Source organism: Crocodylus porosus, unplaced genomic scaffold (assembly GCF_001723895.1).
Source record: "Crocodylus porosus isolate Cpor-Errol unplaced genomic scaffold, CroPor_comp1, whole genome shotgun sequence".
In the NCBI taxonomy this organism is placed as follows: domain Eukaryota; kingdom Metazoa; phylum Chordata; order Crocodylia; family Crocodylidae; genus Crocodylus; species Crocodylus porosus.
The window spans coordinates 14,821,026-14,848,554 of NW_017728951.1; the positions used below are offsets into that span (position 1 = coordinate 14,821,026).

Here is a 27,529-nt window from a genome sequence, read left to right on the forward strand (position 1 = left end):
CATCTTACCCTAGGATGGGACTGTCTAACTGGCAGCCTGTGCGAGGTTTAAGTTGCAGCTCCTAGTCTTCTCCCCAGCCTTGACTTGCCCCATTGAACAGCAGGTAGTCTCTGAGCTCCCTCTTCCTCCTCAGGGCTCCTGACTCCTCCTCATCCCTCTCACCTTGTGCCTTCCCCTCCTCATCTCCCATGGGGCATCACACAGGGTGAGGTTGGGCACTCTCTGATGCATGGTACGGTGGTTGGAGGAGCATCCAAGCAGGATGCATGCTGCAGCAGGGTGGTGGGCACAAAGTGCGATGGGGTGCAGACATAGGACATGCAGCCTCAGGGGCCCACAGGACCCCTGACACCCCCCCCCCCCCCCCCCCCCCCCCGGTGCAGCCCAGGGAGCAGGCAGTCCCTATCTACTTAGAAGTTGGATGGCTGCGATCTAGAAGGCGCCCTGTTAAAACCAATGGGACTAATTGCAAAGGTAAAATACTCCTTGGCATGAGAAGGGTGAGCAGAATCTGGTCCTGAATATTTTTATTATTATTTCTATGCTAAATACCTTCTGCATACTGATGTTGCACTAGATCTCGGATGGTGCATGAAATGAAAAACATTGCTCTATGCCTGGGTTTCACTCTCCGGTTGCTGCCTGCTCTCAGGGTATGTAAAAAAACCTTCATCGGCCAGGTCAGAGGCACGCTGGAATGGCTGCTATTCCCATACGTCTCGAACTCCAAAAAGACAGGTTTTGTTGTGGTTACTTCCTGCTTCTCTCTCTCTGCAGCCCCCTCAGCCAGCTGGGTGGCTGAGCCAGTGAAAAAGAGAACCGGTTCCCTTTCATGTGTTATTGATTCATGAACAAGAAAATAACTTTTCTCCTCACGGATGAGGAAGTAGGTACATAAATATTTTCACTTGCTGTTTTATTTTTCTGAACAGGTTTGGCCCAACAGCTCAACCACCCACCACAGTTCATTCTTTCTCTTCACGCTTACATATGGTCTTGCTTTCCTCCATACCCTGCTCAACAATTACAATTGCCTCTCTTTAGAGGCTGGTGTCAGGACTAGGGTAAGTGAGGCACATGCCTGCAGCCTAATTAACTGGATGAACTAGCCAGGGCCAGCTGAGCCCTAGGCTGCTGGAGCAAGACTAAGTGAAGCTGCTGCCCTGCAGCCACAGTAACTGAGTCTAACCAGCATCAGCTGAGCCCTAGCCCATCCCGCTGATTCGTTTCAGGTCTGCTCTTAGGGAGCCCCTAAGCCTTGCTGTATGGTACTGGACTCTAGTCCTCGCGTACCTTCTCCTGACAACGCCTCTGACTCCCTCATTCCCGGTTAACCCTCTGGCTCGGCGTTTGGATTTTGGTTTGACCTCGGCTTGCTTCCTGACCGCTAATCCCTGGTTAGTCCTATCGCTCGGTTTCAGACTGGGCTTTGGCCCCGCTCCTCAGTTTGGAACTAGGGCTGCTCCCAGCCCTTCAGCTCTGCTGGGGCCCGCTCCGGGCTCCACGCGCTAGGCTTGACGCCCTTGAAACTCTGACAGCCGGAAGCAAAAAAGGCTGCTGATCGTGCTGCGCCGAAGACCTGCAGCTCTTTACCAGAGTAGGGCTGAGATGCCCTGATAGACCCTATTTGGGCAGTGCCCCTCAAGAAGCCCATTGGATTTGGGCTAAGTTATGATGTTCTCTAAGACTGTGTCGATGTCATTGAATCTTCTGACAGATGCCAGGTGGTTTCCCCAAGGAAATCTGCTTGGCTTGTTGCCAGTTCACCTGTCTGGCAGGCTGCCTCGGAGCCTGGAGTTCAGCAGCCCTGGCAGTTGGATCTACAGGGGGGGGTTTTTAAGTTATTGGATAGCAGCAGCAGGCAGGACTCTTTTTTTTTTTCCCCCCCCCACCTTTTTTGGGCCAAGACCTTGTGATCTGTTCTTCAGACTAACCCACTTCATACCAGGAATAAAGCTGGGACCAGCTTTAGGACTGGGGGAGCACAGAAGAGTGAAGGTCACCTGCCTCTCCTCCAGAGCCTGGAGTGGGACCTCCAATCCCTGAATCCCCCCGTTCTGCTGCCAACCAAGACTGGTGACAGTTGCCCACAGTTGTGCATCTCGTTGTTATCTAGAGTGGGTACACCTAGAGGATGACCTCCTATTTAGGAAAGCACTCCAAAAACTAGAATAAAAAGCTTGATGGTTGCAAAAATCAAGAAGTCAGAGGTTATTAACTATCAGAATTAAGGTTTCCTGTGTCTCTTTAGTTGAGCCCCCTCATGCATGTGATTTATATGATGATGTTAAGATTGTATTATGGTGTTTTTCTTCCACAGGTCACTTTTTCTTTTAATGCATGGCATGTTATCATGGGTCATCATCTGCATGGTTGGAACCTGTAAACTGACCACCTGGACCTCTGCCACGTGAGCCAACAGGAACTGTTAGCAATAGTAAGTGGTAGTTCTCCATGGACCAACTCTAGATAACAATACTGCACAGTCTTTCCCTCTCCCTTCTCCCAGACTTTACCCAGCCTGTCCCAGTTTCCTCTACAATTCCCGTGTTTGGTTCACAGCTCCATGTCCCATCCCTATGTTCTTTCCCCCACCCAGCAATTGTCTCCTATCCCAGTTGCATTGCCCAAGCGCATGCAGTTTGTATCTTCCCAGTTCTAATAGAAACAACCTTGCCCTATCTGTCCTCCCATGACTCCCCCACTTTCCTTGCCCCACCAGTCCTGAGTCCCTCGCTAGTGCCAATCTCCCTGCTTGAATCCAAGTCCCATTTTCTCTCCCCAAGCCCCAACCTCACCGCTCTCCTCTTTCCAAACTAGTCACTTCCCTGACTCATGTTGCCTTTGCATTCAAATCCAATCACTTCCTCCCTCACACTGCCTGGGTGCTAATAGGGCAGGTGTCATTGCAATACCACAGGAGACCTGCTCCCTGCTCACAACTCTGGGTTCCCAGAACAGCTAGAAGCAGAAGTTTTATAAAAAGTCCTTCTGAGCCCTCGTGGCCCTGGGTTGTAGTTGCTCAGCTGTTCTGTGGGGATGTCGCATGCACAGTCTGATTTCATGCTTGAAGATCCCAGCTGTTGAACTCCATCAAGTTGCTACTGAGCATTTGTGAACTGGCTGAACTCTTTGGTCTGAAATTTTCCCAGAAATGTAGCCTGAGGCAGCCACCTGGGGTGGAAAATGCCAGCCGGAATTATTCAAATGTAGCAAAGTTAAACCAACTGAAAATAGGATGGTATAATAGGCAACTTATACCAATGAAAGGTGCAGTAACACCACTTGCATGATACACAGCAGTCCATTGAACCCACCGGGGGAGTGGTAAGGAAGTGATTTTAAATCCCCCTTAACATTGCCAAAATTTAATACAACATGCAGCTTCCAACGCGGCAAAGATGTGGTCTTGTGGTGAAGGGCAAGGCGCTGCCCTAAACTCCATTTGTGACTTTGTTATGTTACGTCTTTCCGCCCCAGTTTCTGGCTGTATAATGGGGATAGGAATCCTTCCTTCCTCCCAATGTTTATCTGTTTTGCCTAATTAAGTGCAAAGTCTTTTACAGCACATGTATGTTTGTCTCTAATCTGTTGGGCCTGATTTAGTGCGGGTCCACTAGGTTCTACTGGAATGCAAATAATCTGTTCAATGGGTCTATTTGTGCAATAATCTATGCGAGTGCAATGGGTTTGTATTTTTAGTAAAGCCAGGAGAGTGCCAGCATGTTACATAAAACATAGGGGCAGGGGTCACTGCCATGGGCCTCCAATTCTTGAATAGATTGACTGTCTTCTGCATAGAAAGCAAGAGGGACAGGAGGCAGATGCCTCCAACCCTAACCACGGAAAGAAAACAGTGGTTTCAAGTTGCCAAACTCAGCCAGTCTCCGAGGATCCTTGCAAATACAAAGATCCTAAGATTTTTGTCGGATGTGAGAGCCTCCAAGAAAAATGGACTGTGTACTCTGTTGGCTTACAGGTTCCCTATGATTTTTCCCTGCGCTCCCAGGAGGTATATTCCCACAGAAGCTGTGCACATGCTCCTGAGACCTCCTGTTCCCCAGGGGAGGACACTGCCTGCATGACAACGTGATAAAATACCATGTGTTAATTTGTCTGTACAGAAATAATGAAGGACAAGGTGACAGGCACGCTACACTGACTTCAGGAAAAGAGCTAACGATGTCTTGTAAACAACATTATTAAGCAAAACAATATTTCGCCTTCTTCAAATTAGAAAGGATTTTTGTTTCTCTCCCAGAAAAAAATCTGTTATCTGAAATGGATCAGTACTGACCTCCAGTGGCCACAAACCAGTACTGGGTGGCTCTGATATTTTCCATGTTTTTGACTCCAGATACAATGAGCCAGATATATTAGTTACTTAGGAAATTTAATCACACAGGTTCTTTATGCTAATGCATTTACAAAGATTTTTACCTCTCCTTTTGGAGTGAAAGCAAAGGACTAGGCAGAATCATACAGTAAAAAAAAATGCCTGAATCATTCTGCTGATCACCACTCCAGCAGTTGCCTTTCTGTGGACCCCAGACCTAGCACCTTAAAATATGTCCATTATTTTTGCATGATATTTGAGAGATCTTGTTTAGATACAATATTCTAAAACTTTCTATTTTAAAGGGACATTAAAGCAAAAGCAGTTTGAAAGGAAAGTTAGATTTCCTACCTAAGACTGTATCTTATAGCGTGCAAAGTACTGTGAGCTCCTTAGATGGACTCTGCCTACCTGTTTTAGCTTCTTATACTGCACCCGACATTTGAACAGAGATGCTATCTGTACTATTATTGTTATAAATTATGTGAGGAGTGGCATATTGCTCAGGGTTTGAATCCGTAGAGAGAAGACAATAGGTCTACTAATAAAATGTATGTTTTTTAAAGAGAAAAGTGCACCAAACATGCTTTTTTTTTTTTTTTTTCAAGTACAAACTTCAAGGAAAAGTTTTGTGGCATGTCTACAAAATACTGGGATAGGACAGAGTCAAAAAATCCAACCCAGCTATGGATTTTGAACCTATAACATCTGAATTGCTTGAACTCTGGTCAACCTATCTGTTACAACAGTGAGATTGATATAACATCACACAGCGGAGGGGGCGGGGGTTGGTTTGTTTTTAGTGTATATAGTTGTGCAGGGGCAGATCTAGAGGGGATGCAGTGGCATGTATTGCACCACTGGAGCCTCCAGGGACTTTTTCAAAGGCTCCTGAAGCAGGTGAAAATCCTCTCTCCCTTCCCTTTCCTGCTTAGGCTGGGGCTCAGTTTGGGGGGGGGGGTGGTGCAGACAAGGGCTGCTAGGATGGATGGAGATTCTCCTGCCATGAACCTTCTTGAGGCCTGGATGGGGTAAAAGCCGCTCTGTTGCTGCTGTCCCTTCCCCAGCTGAGTCCAGTCTGGCGGGTTCTGGAGCCTCCTTGCCCCCAAACAGTGGAGAAAACAGCAGCAGGAGGCAGGGGAGTCTGGTGCGGTGGGGGGAGAAGGGGCTGGGGAAGAGGAAGAGAAGGGGATTGCCTCTGAGCAAGAAGAGGAAGGTGGGGTGGGGACTTTCATATGCTTTAGAGACTTTTTCCCTAGAGGTTCCTGCAGCGAGGTCAGCTCATGCCACTGCAGGGGAAGAGGCTAGGAGAGGGGAATGCCACTACCCCTACAGTTTGGGTTGCTGCTGCTGCACCTCCCTTTGGGAAATCCTGGATCCACCCCTGTATTTGGGAATCCGTCATAAAGGGCTCCTATAGACATGCAGCGGGGCTGATCCAACGTGCAGTAAATCCAGCAGATCAATCGAGTCTGCTGGAGCACAGAAATTAATGAGCTCCGGCAGCCTCTGCCATCATGTGTATGAGTGCCCCCCTGTCTCCCCCACACTGAAAAATGGCAATGGGGGGGGCTTTAAATTAAAACTCATTTGATGAGTTTTAGTTCAGAGTGCTGTGCCGCCATTTTTCGGTGCAGGGTAACTGATGCATGTGATACTTTGGCACTTTTAATTAGCACAGCTCACTAATTAAAGTGCTCCCCCCCCACAACCTCCCACAGCACATCTATAAATGCCCAAAATGTGCAGAGTAGTCCTGCCTGGATCTAGCAATGCTAGTAAGCTCATGCTTAAATTTCATCATAAAAATCTGTTGAAAATTAAGCAAATGCATAAGTACTTTGTTGGACTGCTTGATTCTTGACAGGATCCAGGATCCTGAATCTTGGCTCTTCACATGGCATATTCACCCCAACAGGTTCCACCTAAATACATGCATGAAGAAACACTGCAAGTCTGAAGTGAGTCAGCTGAGTGTTATAATTTGGGAGGCCTGAAGAGAGCGCCTTTTCCCTCTCTTCAAGTTAGAGATGTCTAGACTGATAAATCTTTTTCTTTGGCACATAAGAAAATAAAGAAGCATTAAAAATTCACAAATACTCTTTATTTGCTCGGCACAAAAGAGGTTAACTTTTACATCTCTCTAAGAGGCAAATGGTCTTTTCTACTAAAATTTTGGCTCTGGACCTGCTATAAGTGAATTTACAATAAAATACCATTTTTCATTCTTTCCCTTGGTTTAGGAAGTTGAATTTCTGGTCCCTTCTGTAATCCTCCTGTCATGCAGGTATTCTGATCCCAGTTCACAGTACTGGTTCAACTCCATCTCAGCAGCACTCTTGCAAGGGTTATTACACTAACTTTTGTTCAAACAGTGCTTGGACAAGGCTGTCACATATAGGTATGTAAGCTTTGGACACTTGATAGAAACTTTCCAAAAGTTTGAGGCTGATGGGATGTAGGGTTTTGTTTCAGGACCACCTTTAATTTACACATAGAAAAGTATATGAGTAAAAACCACTTTTACTGTCTAATGGTTTCATTTTTGGTGGTCGTGAAGTTCGTGGAGCTCATATATCACAAATGAAAAATGCTTTTTGGAAGCACCTAAATCAGCTCTTTGAGGTACTGCTGGTATTTTATATAATATGGCAGCCTAATAGAAGACCTTGCATTTCATAGATGTTAGGGCTGGAAGGGACCTATGATATCATCGAGTCAGCCCCCTGCTCTGGGCAGGAAGGAGTGGTTGGGTTAAGTAACTCCAGGCAGGGGCTTGTCTAATCTCCTTTTAAACACCTCCAAGGTAGGGGAAAGCAGCACCTCCCTTGGAAGTCCATTCCATATTTTGGCAACCCTCACCATAAATATTTTTTTCCCGATGTCCAATCTAAATCTGCTCTCCTTCAGTTTATGGCTGCTGTTTCTAGTAACCCCAAGGGACATCCTGCTAAACAGAGTATCCCCTATTCCCTGCTGACCCCCAGATTGTCTGCTTAGCAGCAACTAGTGTAGTCTTGCAAGGACTATTGACATTTCCAGTATGTGCTAGCTTAGTTTTGTGATGTCAAGGGTGATTGTCACTTGTGTATTTAGTTAGTAACTGCTTACAGTGCTTAGTCCTCCTTTGGGATTAAAAGAAATGTTTAGGTTGCAAAGGGGACCCAGGTAGCAGCAGGTTCACATTACATGGTAGCACAAAGCAACTGCACACATGTAGACACAGCTAAGATTTTGATAACAATCCTGCAGTGAGTAATTTGCATATATTCGTTGGAGGTAGTGGGCCAGGATATCCTTGTTTTTAGGTGTCTTCAGTCCCACTACCAAATCATCAGAAGAGCCTCCAGAAAAGTAGGCAATTGTCTCTCCCCTGCCCCCTTTCCCCCTTCCCAATATCTACTCTTGTAGGTAGGGTACTTGTGTGCTCTGCTTCTGCTGCCTATGGAGGGAAAAGCCTTGTTGCATTTAAGTTGTCATAAAGCACTGGACAGTATCTCCACTCTTCTACTTGTAGTCCCACTGTAAATTTTGGAAGAATAGTTTCTTTTACCACATTCAGGGAAAAGCTTTATGAAGTAAATGGAGTTTGTTCATCCTTGCAAAAAAACACTGTAAATGAATGTCTCATGCTTCCCCTTCCCTTCCCTACTCAGTGGCAGATGCTCCTTGGTGAGAGATAAAGTGTATAAAACTGGTTGTGATGGAAACAACAGTATTTCAGTGAGGTCTAGCTCAAAGTAGGTTTCTGGAATAACATTACTAGGTCACCGTGGGCGATATCCTGGACTTGTGAGGGAATGGACATCTTCCATTTACTATAATAGGCAGGGAGATTTCACCCTGTGTGATTGATACCTAAATGAGAGAGTGAGGTTCAGGAAAGAAGTACCATGTATGACTTGAATGTGTACTACTTTTTTAAAGAGCTAATACCCTCTTGCATATATTCTTTTAATCAGGAAAGCACTCACTGTCAGCCTGTAGGATTGACGTTGAGGAGATGTTCAGCAAGGCACCCTCAGTGGAGGGATTTGAGCTTAGGGGAATAGGGTAGGATACACAGGGTTACCATACATCCAGGTTTTACCAGACGTGTCCTCTTTTTGGATCCTCCAGTCTCCATCTGGGTGGTTTTTTGAAATGTGAACAAATGTCTGGGATTCTGTTCCACTCTGCTGGTGGGTGCAGGGAAGGGTGATTGGAAGCAAGGGCACCATGCATCTCTGTGCGCATGCACACACACACACGTGGCCAGCATGCAGCTAAGCAGGGGGGTGGGAGCAGCTGCAAGCAGGTAAGTCTATGAGGGGTGAAGGTTGGAGGGCCAGGGCTTGGGGACTGTCTGGGTGGGGGAAGTGGGTGCCTGCTGGTAGTGGGGAATGGTGTCAAGGTGCAAGGGCTGTGGCAGGACACAGGGGCAGGGAGAGGTGCCTGTCCCTCCAGCAGGGGAAGGGGACAGGGGAGCCCTTCAGGGACGGCAGGGATCTACACGGCTGGACTCATGGCACCAGGGGCCGGTGCCCATGCTTGCAGGGGTTGGGTGGCCAGGAGACGTGGCCTTGGAGGGGGTGTGGGGTGGCATAGCCAGGTCACCTGGTGCAGTGCAGGAGCCCCAGTCTGAGGCATGGGATGCTACAGGCATCTTTTCCTCTTCCCTCCAGCCCCCACCAGGGCCAGACTCACTCTGTCACCACCCACAGAAGCCAGAGCCACTGCAGCCACTGTCCCAGCCCTGTCGGGATGGGGCAGCTGGAGCCCTGCTCTGGTAGGGCTGAGGGGAGCAGGGGGGCTGTGGGTTGGGAGTGAGGGACACTGGGGAGGCAGGAAGCTGTGGGCCAGGAGTGCGGGACTCTGGCAGCACCAGGGATCTGCGAGTCAGGAATGAGGGGCAGCAGCAGGGACAGAGGGCTGCAAGTTGGGAGTGAGGGACACTGGTTGAGCTAGGGGTCTGTGGGTTGGGAGTGAGGTGTCCTTTTTTGGAACTGAAAATATGGTAACCCTAAGGATGCATGCATAACACACTCAATTGTCTGAGGTAACTTGTCTTGTCTAAACTTTTGCTATGCAGCTTAGATGATGTGTGCAGTTTGCACATGCTTAGTTTTTGGCAAAGGCTAGCAGTTGAGGCAATCCCAAATATTCCCAAAGTTATTGCCTCAGCTGCAGGTAGTGACCCATACTCTTATTTCAGCATAAAGTAATGGGCCCCCCAGTCTGATTGCAAACAGACCTCTTGCTCATTTCAGACAACCAACTGACATGGAAGAATACAGAAGCTCCTTAGAGAGAAGTGAAGAGCTTGCTGATGAAAACTAAAAGTGCCCTGTTAACGTCTCAAAAGGCACGCTTAGAAAACAAGTAGCACAGCTGTTTTGAATTATATTGGGCTGAGGAAACTACATTGTGCAGTAGAGACTGTTATCTGGAGAATCGATCCATGGTCCAGTAATTGCTGCAATTGTCAAACAATGTGGGTCATGCTTCTGTGGGGAGCACACTTGTTGCATCGGTACAAGCTGGTGGTAGAAAACTGAACAGCCGAGACACATTTTCTTGACATGCAAACACAATCAAGTTTTATCGTGATGTAATTAGTTTAGTGTTTCTTCATCTCATGAAGAAAGAGGCAATTGGAGGTTCTTACCGTTGGATACAATCACTGATAACCAATTCAAGTCTGCTCCCACTACAATCAACAGGAGTCACCTACCGACATTAGTGAGAGCAGCACTACCCTGCCTGACCACTTTGGACAATACAGGGTGCATTGCATTTCCTGAAGGGATTTCCTCTGTCCTTCACAGGTTAACCCACTGCTATATTTTATGTATTTATTTATTTTTAAACTAAGCTCTGGCCAAACTAAAGTCTTAGCCAGATTTAGCCAGGCAGGGTTATTTCATAGTATGGAATACTCCCTCCTTGTTTGTCTACATTCTGACTTGAAAACAATGGTCCATTGTTTTGGATAGATGGTATCAGGACTGGATCTGCTGCTTTTATTAGTCAAGCCAGACCACTTTCAATACACTGGTGGCTCTTGGGTGAGAGAGTTGGATTCATGTCTGGGACCTTCGTTGTACTTCCAAGACTGGATGTTTGATAAAAGCATATACTCTTGCTGGATTGGTTAGCCAGAGAGCTTATTAATGTGCCTGCAGCGTAGGACAGGAAGCCTGAAGTCTCTAACTAAGCCTGTGTGATTAAATATGTAAGCATTTAAGGAGTGCCCTGGAATATATTACAGCCTTACTAAATACCTGAAGTAAAATCATAACATCAATAAGAAACTTGTATTATGAGATGAGAGATGGGTCCTCCACACTTTCCTCTAGGAAAATACATTTTGTTAATAATGCTTATCTTTCTGGTTTTTGTCTTGTAATCAGTTTTAAGTGTGCTAGCATACTGTATCTATTTGGGAAGGCCTGCCCAGACCTGCACTACTAGCAAATCTTATTAACTTGTGCCTTCAGCATGTTTCTTGAATTTGCGAAATAAAGAATTGCATACAAGGAACTCTCTCTCTCTCGTGTGTGTGTGTGTGTGTGTGTGTGTGTGTGTGTGTATGTTAAATAAGAACCTATCCTCTGTAAGAGCCTATCAGAAAATCAGGTTTTGATTTAACATTCCTTGGATGAGACAGATTAAGCTGGTGACAGCAAAGATTTTGTTGGTGTGGGGAAGGGGGTATCCAAACAATACCAAGTAAAATTGGTAGAAACAATATACTGAAAAAAGTAAAATCAAACAATGCTGGGAAATACCATATTTTTCTGATATACAACAGCACAATTTTGCAACAGTGCAGCTGCAGGATATTGGGGTATGTATTATGCATGAAGAAATACAGTAATAACAGTTTTTCTCTTTGCCAAGGAAAGCTAAAGTAACACTGTAGTGCTATATGGGGCTGTGAACAACCCCCACCCTGCCCTGAAGTCTGCTACTTAGTTACTGCAACCTACCTGTAGTTTCAAAGCAAGACTTCCTCCCCCACCCCCCACCTGCCCCTACTTCCATTCTGCCTTTCAAAAACCGGGTATCTTATTCAGGATGATGTTGTATGCAAGAAAATATGGTAACCGTACTTCTTATTTTCCAATAAAAGGACTTGATCCTGCAAACACTTAACCTCAAGAAGATGTCTTTCTCCAATGAAGTACTTGATTTCGGGAGTATTATCACTGAAGTGAATTGGCCTACTTCATGGTAACTGTTGAAGATAGAAGTATTTGCAGCAAGTGTCTGGGCCCTCTGTAAGAAATACAGTATTGGCAAGGGGCTTGTGTGTGTGCATCTTAGAGACACAACTGATAAGACTTATACACTGGGCCAAACCTGCTGCAGGGGGAGGATTCACAAAGAGCTGCTGCAGAGTTTCGGGCTGGAAGCAATGGGGCTCAAGGCAGCCCCATCCTGCTGCCAATGCAGATGCTGCCCATGCAGACTGGAGGAGGTTTCAGTGCAGCCAGCAGCTAGGGAGTTAAAGGACCAGGTGCTGCATGAGAGAGCCATGCACACCCGAACTGCAGATGCTGCTGAATTTTGCCATCAAGCATAAATTTGGCAGTGAAAATAATGGTGGCTCCTCTCTTAACCCCTAGGTGTTGCTTGCACCAGCACTTCCTGTCCAATAGCATTCTTGTGCCCCCTCTAAGTCCATGTCCACTCATTCACTCCAAGTGACATTACTGGGGTGCGTATATGTATGTGTATACAGGGGTGTAGATTGTAGCCATGTTGGTCTAAGGACATAGGCAGACAAGTTTCTTTGGGTACATCCAATATCTTTTATTAGACCAACTCAAACAGTCGGCAAAATTCTTCTTAGCAAGCTTTCAGGCATGAACGCCCTAGCGTCAGGCTGAGGAAGTGTGTAGGCACTCTTCAGTTCAATTCTGATAGGTTATTACAGGGGTTATGGTCCTATTTCCCAATACCGGGGAACAAGAAAAAGACTTGTACTCTGTTCTTTATTTTGCCAATTCAAGATGCATAGTCTTCCATGGACAAATCCAGGATTTTAAAAGGGGGGTACAGATGGTGTAGGACATCATGACATATAACATCACAGGTATTCTTTTCGCCAGTTAGAGAGATACTAGGATCTCTACTGACATGCTAGGGCAGGGGTTTTCAACCTTTTTTAGTCTAAGTACTCCCGGTGGCCAGATGCCGAGCATGAAGGCGGGGATGGCCTGTGGGCGGGTCACCTCCCAGGAGCAGGGCCAGGGTGGGGTGAGGGCAGCAGCACCCCTCTATGGGATGGGAAAGCTCACCAGGCGGGTGTGCGGCTGTGGTAGCCACTGTGTACAAGTTTCCCCGCACCCCAGAGGGGCGCCACTGCCCTCACGCTACCCCGGCCTTGCTCCTGGGAGGCAGCGGTGCTCCATCCCCACCCTCCTGCGCATACCCCCTAGAACCAATCCAAGTACTCCCAGGGGTACACGTACCCCCGGTTGACAACCCCTGTGCTATGGGCCTAGCACTTGACTATTCAGTTTGAGATCAAAGCAAAAACAAATACAGCTTGATTGGAATTTTCACTAAGTTTCTAGACAATATATTAAGTTTAAAAAACACAAGCGACTAGGCCAAAATGGTCAAAATATATTGTTTCATTTGTTCTGTAGTCATTTTTGGCAATATACGTCTTGTACTCAAATTCATAAAAACAAAATCTAGTTATCTTGAGTACCATGGCAGCGCCTCCACTACTTCACTGTCACATGTAGAAATGACTGAGTTAATGTTACTACGGCTGAGATAAAGTTTTTAGACAGAGTTAAAAATAGTCTGCAGGGCTGTGAAATAGAAAAGAGGCATTACCAGGAATGGCTAACAGATAGCAAAGTTGCAGAAGGAAAGGATAGTTTAAATTGTGGAACATCAAGGTCATTAAAAAGGAGAGAGGGCTTAACACCTATGGAATAACGAGACACTATCAAGGTAGATTATAATAAGCCATAAAGTCAATTGACTCCCTCAGTGCTGCCTGAATAGAAACACTTCTACCCCTCCACCCTCCCCCAGGCAGTTGATTTTAAAGTCTGGGTAGCCCAGGAAGCAAGAGGAGGTTTGGTGGGTGCAACTGCATGACTGCGCTCCTCCTAAATCCACCCCTCTAGTCTTCAATTGTGAAGTGAAGCTGGAAGCTAAGTGCTTATAATGGATAGCGAGTGGTTTTTATATCACTTATCAAAAAAGCATTTCTTTGTTCTAACTGAGGAACATCTTAAAACATGGATATGTGTATTGTCAGTAAAAAAGAGCAGTAAGGAAACGAGAGAGATGAGTCACCAGACCACAGAGAAAGGAAATGCAGTGTGCGAGCAACCGCAGCACCTTCCCTTGTTCTTAGCTAAAGGGACTGCAGAACCAACAGTGGGGTTATATTCAGTGTAATTACTGTAAATTAGGAGTAAGGCTAGATATCCTGCATAGGGTGACTGCATATGTCATCTCCATTGAGGTGTTTAGCACCTATGGCAATATTTTTCTTTGTTCATTATGTCTATTATCTTTAGCTTACAGGTGACTAAATGAAGGCAAAAAGACTAAAATACCTTTGGGGACCTGGGACTAAATGATTCACACAGGGAAGCCTGGGAAGAATAAGAAATTGAAGCCAGGTTTCCTGGTCTCCTGTTAACACCCTTTCACTCCATTTCTTATGCATAAAGATCTGCTGACATACCAATTTTGTAGAAATTGGGGATCAGAATATGGTTTGTACAAAAGCCTTCATCAAAACACTGAACTTTGTGGAGGAACAATAGCTCTGTAGCTGAACCTTGTGCAGGAGCTTATCTCTGCAGGTGATATTTGTAGACAACAGGACTCAAAGTACATGAAATCATGACTTGCCTGCAAGGGGTTTCTGTGTGGGTGGGCAGAGAGAGGCAATGATCCTGTGAAATGCCTGCTCAATGCACCTGTCATTTCCTCCATCCCCTCAGTTTTGAACCATATTGCAAGAACAGCCACTACACTTAAAACCACCTCACCTAAAAACCCTTGTTTTATTAGCTGTTCAGCATGACAGAAAGGAAAAACCATGCTGATGGCTGAAGTGGTGAGAATATTGTTTCCTGACTGGGAAAGAATTACTATTTTCAAACTGAGAGGGCATTACACATAACTTGGCATATGCATGGAGAAAAAGTCCTTGACACTGTCCCTTTCACTGATCAGAAAGGAGCAAGCAAGCTCACATTACAGAATCAGATATGTTGCTGAGCAGCTGGTGTGGAGGTGGTATTCATGCCTACAAATCTCTAGAGGAAAATTAAGCACAGACAATTACCTTGATAAGCAACCTATGGCACACAGGGCTTTTTCTCACCTATAAGCAGCCTACCCAGCTGCTGTCATTTAGGGATGCTTTGCAACCTTGCTAACAGTATACTATACCATGTCATGCATTGCAGCTGCTGATGAATGTCCTTTCTCTACACACTCCTAGGCTCTGATCAGTTATTGGCACTGACTGTCTCTCTCAAGGGAATAACCGTAGGTTAACCAGGGATTTAGTTGCAAGGAGGTCCAAAGCCAAAGGCAACAGATCTTGGTTAATAGCTCTGTGGTGACAGAAGGGAGATTTTCCTCCTGTTCCTCTTCCGCAAAGTGGTACAGTTGATTTACCGGCAGGGAAGAAGAGGAGAAAGAAAGGAAAGCTCCAGCTGGCTGGCAGGGGATAAGCTCACTCTGGTGTGAAAGTATCAGCCTATTCCAGTTAAGGGACAGTATCAGTGATTATTTCAGTGATGCTGAGAATGTCTTAAGCATAATTGTGATGAAGATGTGCGATGGGGATTACAGATGTGAATTCTTCTCCCCACAGGCAGTTCTGTAACAACAGTGTAGTTTTGTGTGTATGCATGTACACTCTCTCTCTCTCCCTTTCATTTTGACCTACTCTGAAGTAGCTGGCCTATTACGCAGCCAGCTACTTTGATCTGCCACACTATCTTATGTGGGTTTTTTTGGAAAGGGCCTGTAGCTGAAACCTCCATTTCACCTGTGTGCTTTGTTCCAGCTGCCCTTTCCTCCTTCCATCTTGGCCCTTTAACTGTGAAGCTAAGTACAGGCATTCAAAAAGTCCAAGCCTAAATTAATTCAATCTGTGCAGATTACTCTAATCTGCATAGATTGAACCGACTTGCAAGTGAATAGATATTCACTTTTGATTCAGGAAATGCAGGAACGAGCCTGCAGTGGCTCAGGCAAGAAGCCGAGGAGTGCTAGAGCAAGCCCTCAGCTACCGGGAAGCTGTGCTGATAGGGGGCATAGCCAGGCCCCAGCAGGTTGAGTTTAATTGGTTTAAACCCCCACCCTAGCCTGCAGGGACCTCAGCTGCAGTGTGCCTGGAGGGGGGACGGGAAAGCAATCCCTGACAGGCATTTCCCACCCCTGCCCTCACCACTCCAGTGGTGGGGGGCCTGGCCAGCCCCAGCAGCAGTGTGAAATGAGCAGAGACAGGAGTTTAATTCCCCCCTCTGTCACCTGTCCCACCAGCAGGACCCAAGCCCAGGTCTGCCTGGCTGGGGTGGAGCAGTCCATGTCAGGAGAGGAGAAGGGGACAGGGAGGGGGTTTATTCCCCCCTCCCTCTCCTTTCCCCCTGGACCCCAGCCAGGGTCTGCACAGAGTAGCCCATCAGGCATTTCCCACCCCTAACTGCAAGAGCAGCGGGAGATGTGGCCAGCACTAGCAGTAGCCTCAGGGGAACAAGCGAGGGAGGAGGTTTAATTCCCCCCTCCCTGCCCTGTCCCAGCGGTGCAGACCCCAGACCCCTCCCTGCCCCCTTCACCTCAGGGGGCCATGCTGGACTGGCACCTGCCTACACCCCTGCCTCTGCAGCAGTGAGGGGGGGAACTGTGACACAGGCTGATCTGCCTCAGCCAGGCAGACCCCAGCTCAGGTCCTGTCAGTGGGACAGGGGACAGAGGGGGAAATTAAATCCCCCTCTCCATTCTCTTCATGCTGCTGGTGGGGCTGGCCATGCCCCCTGCTGCTCAAGCAGTGTGAAATGCCTGATGGGCTGCTGCACCCTTGCCTGGCAGACCCCGCCGGGGTGGGACAGGAGAGGGAGGGGGCATAAACCTCTTCCCTGCCCGCTTTGCCTTAGTGGGGCCAGCATCTGGCCACACCCCTGCCCCTCCTCTGGCTAGGGAGCAGAGAGGCGGGGCTCGTCCTGTTCCACTGGAACAGATGGCCCAGCCCAGCCTCAGGCTGCAGAGCATTCTGGGATGCTGGAGGACTCTGATTTAACTTAAACCAGGAACGGGTCTGGGACAGAAGTTCCATAAACCAGGTTGACCCAGGTCAGTTAAGTCTGATACTACATTCAAGCAGGTTTATCTCAAACCAGTTTCAGCCATTTTGAAATTGCTTTATGTGTACTGAACTGCTGTTCTGTTACAGGTGTAAAACCAGTTTCTGATCACTGAAACCAGTTTATGTGTAACTTCTGCCCCTAACCTGAATGTTTATCCGTGGTTGTCTCTTCCTTTGACTTTGATATTCTGCTAAGAACAAATAAAGGGCTGTGTATATTTACAGTATTGCCAACTCTCTTGATTTTTGGTGTTGTTCTTAAATTCTGTGCTTCAGGAATGTGGAAAACGTAGCTCTTTCTTTTATATATAAAAGAAGTATATATTTCCCTCCGCTCCATCCCCACCGTCATGGCAGAGCTCCACTGCCTCTAGGGAGCATAGCCAGGGGGATGCAAGGCCAGCAGCATTGGCTTCACCCTGCCCCCCCCATTCTGTCCCCACTGTCATAGCAGTGCTCCACTGCACTGCCACTTCCTGTCCGTAATGCTCCTGGAGCACTCTTACTGGTTATTGAAAACCACATATATATGTGTGTGTGTATATTTCCTAAGTGAATTCCTTTTATATATATATATATATACACTTGGCTCTTTGTTTTTTATACATATAAAAGAAAGAGCTATGCTTTTCACATTCCTGAAGTGTAGACTTTAAGAACAATGCCAAAAATCATGAGAGTTGGCAATACTGTATTTAAAAAGAAAATAATGGAGGGATACATTCTTGCATTTACTATGCTGTGTTTCCTCTAAAGTAGGTTATTTCTGCAAGGTAGAAACAGTGTTGCCAGGCTATGTTTAAAGCTGAGACACAGCTTAGCATCTCAGAAGTTAATTAACAAGACTGTTTTTTCTTCCTTCCAGTGACTTGTATTTATGTATTATTAATTAAATGAAAGACCTCTGTGTGTGGTGTATGCCTGTAGTGTAAAAAATGTTGGTCCTGTTAAGGCCCTAAACATTAATTTCCTAAAAGACACCACTGTGAATTCAAAGCGCTGCCTGTTCCTTCAGGAAAGTAATCAAACTGTAGTTGCGGTAGAAAACGTGGATATTTGTTTAACTAAACTCCACATGCTTCACCTGGCTGCACTTCATTTTCTGTCTGTTTTCCAGCGCTCTTACTTTGCGTATGCAAAGATGGGAAGTGATGGGGGTAGGGGGAACGGGGGCTGGAGAGGGTTGCTTTGTGATAATAGGATGGCCAGTTTCTGTGCTTGGATTCTAGAAATCTCATGTAATGCTGCAGCAATAAATTTGACATTGAACTCTACAGTGGCTATTGTTCAGAATAAGGGACTAAAACTGGTATATGAAATGCACTTTCCATTTTCTCCATTCCATCGAACAATATTACTGACCTTCCTGCCCCTTCCAGGAGCACAGTTATTTCTGAACCCGCATGTAAAAACTCATTCCACTAATCAATTTGCAGTTCTTCAGGGTCCTCAGTAAACCCTGCCCTGCCAATAGTATTTCTGCTGTGACAGGCCACTACCGCTGCCTTGCAAATGAGCCTCTGGCTGGAGTCTGAGTGAATTTCCTTCCCATATCACATGCCCTTGTGCTGCCCCTTCCAACCTTTCATCTCTAGGTCCTGGCTCCCTTCCCTGCTCCAAACTCGGTCTGGTGCCCATTTATTCTGTGCCACCCAAATTGCTGAGCACCGTTACTAGGGACAAAGGAGTCAACTTTAGCATGTGCCTGGCCCAGGTTGCTTGGATTCAGCAGCTATTGCTACTGTTCCCAGTCCAGCCCTTTCCTTTGTCCTGCTACGGCTTTCAGATCCAGGACCTTTTCCAACTCTCCAGCCAGATCATGGCTACCTGTGCCTAGCCTGAAAGGGCTCCTCCGCTCTCATGCTCCCCTCCTTGCAATGATCATTCCAGTTAAGTGACAGCAAGTCCTTCACAGCATTGTTCTTCCTTCTTTCCCAAGCAAAGCAAGGGGAAAATTTTGGGGTCTGTGTTCCAGAATCAATGCTCGAGAACCACAGAATCAGCTAGAAACTATTGTGCAGTCTGGATAAATGCCTTGGCATTAAGCACCAAGTAATATAGCTTCCAAAAACGAAAATTAATCTGCAGCATTTTTGTGTTAGATTGGAGCAAGGATGGTCTCTGTCCTGTACCTCTAGTGATAGCACAATGGCTTTATAGCAGTGACTACAGCTCTCAATTATTTCTATTGCAGTAGTGTTTAAAATATTGCATTAACTTTCTTTTACTTTACTATTAAGGGGTCTTATTTAAAAATGTATTTCCTGAGTAATTTTAAGACTTTGGTAATATTACCCAAGGACTGCATGTAGAAGTGTGCACTGATTATATTACACCTGCATAATGTTTTCCGACTCTCTGGGGCCAGTATAAATTTAAAATATCCCATTAATATTAAACATATACCATAAGTATACAGGACACAAAAAAGGTCATGCTAGAGTTTTAGTTGGCTCTTCCGTTTTTTTCTGGCTTTTTAAAATGGTAAATGTGCTGCATTAACAGTTTCCTGCATCAGTAGACTACTATTATTAAATACATTCTGTCCTTCTTGAACCAAAGACATTCGGACCGTGCATTTTGAGTGAGATATAAAAACATAAGGACTTTAGTTCATACATTTAGCAGCATGTGAGAACAGAGATCTTTTTTGAGATCACAGGATGAAATTTCAATATAAAGCATTTAAACAGCAACAAGAAATTTTGTATTGACTAGGCTTGAGGCTGATCTTATCTGAGGCTCATTTCTCTTTAATAACCCAATCAATAGGGTTATATAAAAAGCAGCGTATTTCCTGGTCTTCTAGACATAATTTTTTTTTCTTTTTTTTTTTTAATGACAAGCAATAGGGATGGTGAAAAACATTTGAAAATTCAAAATCTTGACAAAGAAATGAGAGAACTTCTACGACAGTTTTTGGTTTTTTGTTATTCTTGTTTTTACTTTTGCCCATTCTCCCATGGGTATAATTAGGAGGTAGACCTATAGTCCTAATATAAAACTTGGATTTCATTTCATTTTCTTGGCCTCGCTTTATATTGACTGTGAAGTAGCCTTATATGGATGACTAAGTCTGGCAAAAATTTTCTAGGAAGCCATCTGGCCTAAGACAAATTATTAGGAGATTATTTCAAACTAGAAGTATTTATTCAAGTTGTCAGTTTTTCAGATCAAGAATTAAATAAATATTTTTTTTTAGTTGACACTGAACTTCTTCAAAGTTCATTTTCTGTATTTCCAGCAACTGCAGAGAAGAAGAGATACTGTTTTGGCAGGGTTTAAAAATACTTTGTAGTTTAGTAGTGGGAGGAAATTGTATTTTTAGAGAGATGTTGAGGATCCTGGACAGGTTTGTCACCTCTTTAACCTGTAGACAAAAAATTTTCTTTTGTAGTCAGCTCAGTATCCTCCTACATTTGGAATAACTAGAGTTAGGAGCTGAGAAACAATGGAAAACGGAGCAGAACAGAAACCACACACACACATTTTGCTGTCTGGTTTATTCAAGACATAGCAACATAGGTCTTTGGAGTCTTGGGTATTATTCTCTGTAATGGGGGATGAATGGTCAAAGTAGCATTTTGTGGATTGTTTTGGTTAACCACTGCTGGACAATGCAGGGGACTGGATTTGATGGCCTTAAGGTTAGGGACAGAAGTTACACAAAAACCAGTTTAAATGCTCAGAAACTGGTTGAAACCTGTAACAGAACAGAAGAGCTGTAACAGAACTGGGCTGAGCTATGCTGTCTGCTCCAGCAGAGGAGGGTTGGCAGGGAGGCAGGGACTACCCGCCCCCCTGCTGCCCAGCAAACCCTGGCGGGGGTCTGGGGCCAGGGAGAGGGATTAAACCCACCTTCCCCTGAGCAGAGCTTCCCTACCCTGCTCAAACTTACTGCTGGCTCCCACTTTGGGCTACAAATCCCAGAGGCACCTGGAAGCAGGAAGAGAAAGTGATGAGCAACCCGGGAGAGTTCTGCTGCTGTGATTCTGGACTGCAAATCCCAAAGACCTCAGGGGCAGCAGGAAGAGGCAGAAAACACAGCCAATGTTGGCTATGTGCCAGAAAGTCATGCTCTAGCACCCTCCAGCTTCTGGCCTAAGCCACTGCAGGCGTGTGGCTGCATTTCCTGAATCAAAGGTAAATGTAGGTCCAGTTGTTTTTTAGTTTAATCTCTGAAGTTTAGACTAACCTGCAAAGACTGAATTAATTCAGCCTCAGGCTTTTTTACTGTCTATACTTTAAGAGTCAGTCCCCTTCCTATGCTCCCAAGTGTTATATCCAGGTATAATCCTGTTAGAGCAGGCAATGCTATAGTCATCTGGTATTTTAAAGATTCCCTGCCTGAAGAGAGACAGGAATGGTAGTGTTAGGTTTTCTCTTGCTGTATTTACATAGAGCTCATTAGTGTATATGTCCCTTGACAGCAATAGAAGAAATTATTTAATAAGCAGAACAAGTAAATAGCAGGCAAAAAGATGTGTAATCATAGCCCTACAAAGTCACTGGCCAAACTTCTATTGACTTGAATCTGACCCATGGATTCCTAAGACAACGGGAGAGTGTTAATTATTTCAATCAAAGCAGCTATATTTGTTGATGGTTGGGGGGCTTCTAGTTAACCAAAAAGCCCATAATGCTCAAGATTTAAATATTTTGCTCAGAAAGAAACATTCGAAAATGGTAAGAAGTGAAAAAATGAAACCAAATTTTTATCTTTACAGTATGTGAAAGCTTTGACTATGCTAAAACTTGGGTTTCAATTCACAGCATGTGAGAAGCCCCACTGAGATCAGTTAAGCACACGCATTAACCTGCACAGGATTGGGGTGGTAGATGGTTAGTCAAAATAGATGGGTACAAAATACATATGCTACTATTACTACTATGATGGGGAAGTAACAGGAGATAAGTTCAAACTATAATATGAAGTAAGCCAAGGATTTATTTTAAAGACTTCATCATCAGGATCTCTTCATGTTTTTTCTAGATATCAGGTGCTGAAATGTAGATGCAAACTGAGATAGAGTAAACAAAAAAAAAAATTCACAAGACTCACCTTCCCAAAGGAAATCTCATGGATCTTGACAAAAGGTCCCAGTGAATTCCCTGTGTATAAAGTAGTTGATGACAAATGACAGGACTATACCAGTCACCTTGCTAGGCCCCAGGCCTCAGTCTTTAGTTTTTAGAATTTAGATTAGAAAATGCTTTTAAAGGCAAACACAGCATAAGCAGTGGCCAGCATACGAGTCTTGTTCACAGATTACTTCAGCTGCACAAATAGAGAGAAATCCAGTAATCCACCTAGTACAGAGAATCTGAAAATGATTCGTTGCTCTACTTATACTGTGCTTGAGCACAGGGGTGAAATACAGGCTGGTTAGAGGCCCTCCACAGTACTCTAACCTCTTAGGCTAGGAACAGGCATTACACATAAACTGGTTTAAGTGATCAGAAACTGGTTTAAACCTGTAACAGAAGAGCTTTTCAGTTTGAAAATGGCTGAAACTGGTTTGAGATAAACCTGGCTGAATGTAATAACAGACTCAACTGATTTGGCTCAGACCGATTTATGCAATGTCTGTCCTAAACCCCTTGCTGGTTTAAGATAAACCAGACACCTGCAACATCCTGGCATGCTCTCTGGGCTGGGCTGGGCTCTCTGTTCCACAGCAGGGCTGGCCCCTCCCCTCTGCTCCCTGGCCAGAGCTCTGGCAGAGACTGCAGGCACAGCAGGGTCTGCCTGGCTTCCCCCTGCCATACCTCCCCCCTTGCTGCTCACTGCTCAAGCAGGAAATCTCCCTCCCTCCCATCTCCCACAGCACAGCCCCTAAGAAAGTGGTATGCTAGCTAATGCCAAGAGGTTTATGTGTGTGTGTGTCTCTCCAATTTTACTTGGACGGGCACACAGAACAGGGGCTCTTTGGAGCTAATCAACAGGTCAGCTGGTAAGCTGTTTAAAAAGAGTTTGAACTGATGGAGAGAGGCTATTCTTTTGCTGATCAGGTGATAAACACTGTTATCAGCCTCTTGCTGACTTGCTTGCCTGTCAGTTTGCTGCAGACAGTGTAAAGAAGCAGGGAGGGAGATTGAAAACCTCCATATCAATGACAGATGCATGCACTGCACACACCCCCTTCCCTCAGAGCGCTAGCATGGGTCTGGGGTCTGTAAACACTCCCTCCCACCCACTTCGAGCATCCAGTGGGGGAAAGCCTGGGACTGTGCAGGTAGACCTTCCTAATCAGAGGTCCTGCTGGGGCCTGGTCATGCCCCCTCCCCTCCCCCCCTCAACTGAGCACTGTGCAGGGGAAGGGAGGGTTGCTCTAGTGCCCCCCAGCTTCTAGCCTGAGACACTGCAGGCATGTGCCTGAATTTCTTCAGTTCAAAGACAATGTTTGTCTGGTTACAAACCGGTTCAGCCTAGCAGAGTTAAACTAACCTGCAAAGATTGAATCAATTTAGGTTCAGGTTTTTTGAATGTCTGTCCCTAACCTTATTGGAAGAGAAGAGGTTGGGGCCACTGTTTGATGCTGCCGGGTAAGGATGTTTTTGTATCCTGTGTTTTATGAGTTGAACCTGCATAGTTCAGCATGATAAGGGACAATGTTGTGTAGAGAAGGGGCATATAACCCTCTGTCTCTAAAGGGATACAGCACCAAGGATGAAGCAGATGCTAGAGAAGCAGGGACTCTAGTTTCAGATTAATACACATGAGCTTAAGTAGGGTTATCATAGGTCCAGGTTTTCCCAGACATGACCTCTTTTTTGGCCCCCTGTGCTGCATCCAGGCAGGTTTTTAAAATAAGAGCAAATGTCTGGGTTTTTTGCATTTCCTTTGCTCTCTTGGGCTGGCTGCTTGGGGCTGGGAGCAGCAGATAAGGTGATTGGCTGTTGGGGGTCATGTGCTCCCTGTGCATGCCCTGGCAAGCCAGGTAAAGAGACACTGTGTGTATGCATGCATGTGTGCATACACGGGTGCTGCTTGGGCTGCAGGGCTGGGGAGTAGGGGTCTGTGGGTTGGGAGTGAGGGGCACTGGCAGGGCTGGGGGGGCAGGGGTCTGTGGGTTGGGAGTATGGGGCACCAGCAGGGATGGCAGCAGGGGACTGTGGGTCAGGAGTGTGGGGCAGCGGCAGGGATGGGGACTGGGAGCTGTGTTTTGGGAGTGAGCGGGGGCTGGTAGAACAGGGGCTTTGGAGTGAGGGGCAGAGGCAGGGCACAGGCATATCACTGCCACCCCACAATCATATGCCTTCCCCCCCACTCCCCTCAATCCCAGGTGTCCTCTTTTTTGCTGCTGGAAGTATGGTAACCCTAGACTGTGCATGGGGCCTTATATGGACCCTCTTCACAAAAGCGAACTGCATCCTTGCAGTGTGAAATAACATTCAATAAGGGCCTTCTGGGGGAATAATTCAGGATTGCTTTCTATACAGTTTCTTTGAACACTCTTCCTCAGTCAGAAACTGCTTTGGACTAATCCAGGAAGTGAGCCAAGTATAAAAAACACATCTGAGGTTGTGGAACATCTAAGACTTATTGATCATAGTGTAATTACACTTGAAATGTATTAGGGGAAGTAACTAAAACAATCTTGACTCTAGGAAAGCTGATTCGGGAGCATACAAAATGGCCTCAGGGAGCCTGATTGAAATTCTCTTCTGATGTAAGGTGAATCTCTTTCAAAGAAGAGTGGGAAATACTTGGGGGAGAGATACCTGATTGAATTCTAAATGGACTAACTTGATAATAATGAAGCCAAATATAACACTTTGGCTGGCGCATAAATAAATACTGTGAGTGCAAGGCAGACGAATATCTAAAGGAGCAAAAGAAATATATGCAGTTCCATATAAAAATATTCTGGACTTAAAGTTATAATGACGAGCAGAAGCAAAAGTCAATCAGAAGTGGTAATGGAAACAAATAAAGGAGAAAGAAGCTGTGAATTAATTGCATTTTAAAAAATAAAAACTTTTTACCCAAGAAAAGACATTTAAGAGGCATCTAGTTTCCTAACACAGTGAAGGTTAAATGGTATTCAGATAGTAGTAGAACATGAATGAAAACAAGATACATAAGCTTGACTAAGCATCCAGCATACTGAGTGCATATATTTTCCTAAGTAATTATTCTACCAGTATGGAGTAGGGTGAGAAAATATCAAGGAGGGATACATCCTCAACTGTCATAAATCTTAGATCTATTAAAGTCAATGTCCACTCTGGATCTTGGACAGTTTGCACCAACTGAGAATTTGCCAGTGGTTATTCATCTAGCACAAATGCATTTGAAATCACACACAGATAAAGTTGTAGCTGTGTTGGTCTAAGACAGGGGTGGGCAAAATTCAGCCTGGGGGCTGGATGCAGCCCGCCAAGCCATTCTATGCGGCCTGCGGGGCCCCTAAAAATGTAGAAAAGTAATATTTATCTGCCCCTCACTGCCTGTCACGCGGCCCTCGATGGCTTGCCAAAACTCAGTAAGCGGCCCTCTGCCCAAAATAATTGCCCATCCCTGATCTAAGAAAACAAGCAGTCAGTGTGCTAGAGGTGATATCTTTTATTAGACCAACTAGACAGTTGCAAGAAAAAGTTGCAAAACTAGACAGTTGCAAATAAAGAAAAAAAATGTGCAACCGTCTAGTTGGTTTAATAAAAGATGCTACCTCTAGCACAGTGTTTGAAATAATGCAGTCACCGAATGCACTGGTCTACTTTGGGGTAGAGGACTTTTTAGCTCATAACTAAAAACTGCTGGAGAGATCTGGCAACAAAAATGCCAGAGAAGGGTACGGACTGTCATCAGCTCAGAGTGTGTACTCTAGAGGGAAACTGCAGATCAGCATATCCAGTTTCCCCAGCTGAGTCAAGCATACATCTTCCTCGGCGTTTCTACTATAGAACAACCCCTTGGCACAATGCACGAACCTGGGGGGTGGGTTTATTTGTTAGTTTAGCCCTTACAGTTGCAGAATTGAAAAGAAGTCTGGGATTGCAATCTGGATGATGTCCAAATAATATGTATACAGTTATGTGATATATTTTGATCCTGCTGCTTATTATGGCAATCACTAGAGCTAATAGAGAAAAGGAGACCACTACTTTCAGCCCTGCACAAACAGTATAAGTAACAATTCGGAAATAATTATTGTCTTCTTTATGATTTCTCTTCCTTTTTTAATGTTTATAAATATTATTATGAACAGTATTCTCTTTTATTCAGCCCAGACAGATCAGTAGTATCCCAGCTTGTTCTGTCTTGGAGATGTGCTACATTAAAAAAAAAAGTGGAGGGGTGGGGGGGAGCACAGGAAAGAATCTGGGGAAGACATTCTTCTCTACAAATATTGTAAAAGTGGCTGGTGATTTCAGTAAAATAATGAAGAAATTTGCCTTCATGACTTCTTTCCTTTCAAGGAGCACTTGCCTTATATGTAGTCAGAAGAAATTCAGTCATACTTTTATTTCCTATCCTTTCTTAAGCTTGTGATGGTGACTTCCACCCCCCCGCATCCCCCAACTATCCCATGACAGGCCAATTCTAACACGTGCCTGTCAACTGCCTTTGCTGTGTTGTGTTGTGTTTGCTGAAAAGCTTCTTAACATTTTGTCCTCCAGAAAGCACTCCAACCCAATGATGACTGAAAAACCTAAGCTTGTTCCCAGTGTTTGCCATTCTTCTGCTCACTGCATATGAAAAGTGGTTTAAATACATTTGTCTGTTACTGAATCCATTTGGACTGTGCTGTCCTAAATTATGCCTTCGTTCACATTTTGCCATTTTATCCGCTACCTTTGTTCCAGTATCTTTCAGAACAGTGACATTTAGACGTACAACCCTGTGATCTTTTAATTTTTTTTTTGCACTCTATGTACTTTTTTTCTTAAATGTGACTCAAAGGGGGGAAAATAGGATGGATGTTATTTCTGCTATATAAAAGATGCCTGAAATTTCCTCATCAAAATATATTTTTTTTCCCTTTATTTTTAGGTTTGGAAATCTCAGGTGTGTGTATATAGGGTGTGACTTGCTGATTTTAGGTAGGCAATGACACCTAAGTCTGAGCAGACGGGATGTGAATTGCCACAGAAGCAGGATGGGTGCATTTTGTTCTGCAAAAGTGTGAGTGGTTCCACAAGGTGCAGGATGAGAGAACTGGGCCTTCTGCTTTACATTTTTCTAGGGTATCAGAAGGCCAAAAAGGGTGAAACTATAGCTTGTTTTTGCTCTCTGATGAAGCAGTATCAGTCCCAAATGAAGAAAGAACTAAAACAGCTATTTAAAGCCAGAAATGGAGTTAAATATGAATTAGGTGAATGTTTAAGTGCTGTTCTGCATCTAGCATGTTGACTCAAAGACGTTTACATTTTTGAGTTAAATAAAACAAAAATTGGTTTTAAATGATCTGACTGAAAATTCTTTTTTCTTTGGCTGCTAAGATTTAACTGAGGTTCAATCATCCAAAGATTATTCCAGGAAATCAAAGATTATACAACAGCTGAATTTCCAGTCTGGGTGGAAGGAGGCAGGGGGTGTTTTGCATTCCCAAACAGTCTCTTATAAACTCCATAACCACGTTACCCTTCATTTAAAAAAGCATTCCCAAATCCTCTTGTCTTATTACCTGTTGTTATATAGGAGGAACCTTTGCCTGAGTAACTAAAAACCTTTCTTTAATTACCTCCTTGGTATTTTTACATGCTTTATTAAACATCCAACCATATCAGCTTTAAATCATGCGGCCCATTAAAAGTTCACACTCTCAGTCACTTGTCTCAATCTGTGGTTCTATTTTATTACCAGATTTTCAAAAATCCCTTATTTTGAAAGTGCACTAGTC

General features: G+C 44.9%; 1 long non-coding RNA gene across 2 annotated transcripts; it reads left to right on the forward strand.

The window, feature by feature from the left end:
- Window positions 1-379: 379 nt before the first annotated feature.
- Window positions 380-27,247, forward strand: LOC109324377. 2 transcript variants are annotated; one of them, XR_002104920.1, is made up of 3 exons: window positions 380-890; window positions 2,321-2,437; window positions 26,680-27,247. It is a non-coding gene; the product is annotated as an uncharacterized LOC109324377 (long non-coding RNA). The 2 variants fall into 2 exon arrangements; XR_002104921.1 differs by having other exon boundaries at window positions 380-886.
- The last annotated feature ends 282 nt before the right edge of the window (window positions 27,248-27,529 follow it).